Source organism: Condylura cristata, unplaced genomic scaffold (genome assembly GCF_000260355.1).
Source record: "Condylura cristata isolate star-nosed mole 26May11 unplaced genomic scaffold, ConCri1.0 scaffold00042, whole genome shotgun sequence".
In the NCBI taxonomy this organism is placed as follows: Eukaryota; Metazoa; Chordata; class Mammalia; order Eulipotyphla; family Talpidae; genus Condylura; species Condylura cristata.
This window is the reverse complement of record NW_004567143.1, coordinates 4,551,775-4,553,280: the sequence shown is the minus strand read 5'-3', so window position 1 is coordinate 4,553,280 and position 1,506 is coordinate 4,551,775.

The following is a 1,506-nucleotide window of genomic DNA, read 5'->3' as shown; positions in this document are numbered from 1 at the left end:
CCAGAATGTGGCTCCTGCTGCTGGTCTCCGCCGGACGCGAGCCGCCCGACCCCCTGGTGTGAGAGCTGCGTTATTTGTAATTCGGGGGCGCCCGCGACGTCCTGCGAGGCGAGTGGACAGCGGAGCAGGTGTGGCCAGAAGGGGGTGGGGGGCGCGCCCCGCGCCAGGAGAGAAGCCGCGCTGCGAAGCCTCGTGCCGCCATTTCTGCCGTCTCATTCTGGAAACGGGAAACGCCGGGACCGGTGCGGGGAGAGGTGTTGCGGGGCGCGGGGCTGAGCGCGGGGCTCCTGGGGGTGGAGTACGCTGTGCCCCCCCGCGGTGACGGGCCCGGGTCACTGCCCACTGGGCAGTACCGTGAAGCCCACAGGGGTGAGGCAGGGCCCCGGACAGTGACCCCGCCCCTTCCTCCGCTGCCGCCAGGGGGCGCCGGGGAGGGGTCGAGGTCCCCGACTTAGCCCCAGTGCTGTGACCCTAAACATAAAGTTTATATGTTTAAAGATGAGAGACTTCCTTTTCTCACTTGAAAAGCTTCCGAGCTCTTTAAAAGAGATTTGTTCTTGCAGCATGTAAGAACGGGGTGCAGGCCAGAGGTGTGGGGGTGAGGGCACTCCCCAGAGACAGTGGGGAGCAGAACAGGACTACCGACTGAAACCTACTGCTGAGGGGGCAGCGGGGGCGGGAGGGTCTGCGGCGCCTGGGGTCCCTCCCTGGCCGGGCTACCTGTCCAGCCGGCCTCTCCGAAACCGGGTACTGACCCCGGGAAGGTTGGGGAGTGTCAGCCCCCCGGGCTGCGGAAGCGGGGCGTTGGGTCCCGAGAAGCTGCGGCAGTGACTTCGCCTTGCATCCAGCTGGGCCTCTGAGCGCGTCCACTCTATTTTGGGGTGATGTCAGCACGCGGTTCTCGTTCTCCCTCGGTGGTCCCGCTTCCTGGGTTCGGAGACTGACCAGCTTCCCGCAGGCCTGTCCTGACACCGCGTGGGGGGGCGGGGACAAGCCCCATCCGCGAAGCCTGCCCCTGGGTGTGCGGGTGACCGCAGGTGGCCGTGGCGGCCTTGGCCCCCGAAGCAGGGCAGGTCCCCCGCCCCCGTCAGCTCCTCTCAGCCTGAGGGGCTCCGCGTGACGTGTGACAAACGCCTCCGCACCCTCACAACTCGCACTCCCCCTGAGGGGCAGCGGGCAGCTCCCCACAGACCCGTCCTGCCATCCTGGTACAGGGCCTGTCCCTCCCTGGACCTCAACACGCCCCCCGGCTGCCCCCAGCCGCATCTCCGCATCTGGGGGGCTGCACATCTGGGGGCTCAGTGCTGACCGACCCCTCCCAAATGCTCCCGAGTCTGCTCAGTGCCAAGAATTCGGGGCCCAGGAGTCTCCCCCAGGGCGCTGGGCTCGTCCTGGCTGCCCAGGGTGGTCGCTGCAGAGCCCTGTGGCCTGGCCAGGGCAGCTGTGGGCGGGGAAGGAGGCGTGGTTTCGGGGCGCAGGCACGGAAGGGGCAGGAGCCCAGGCGGC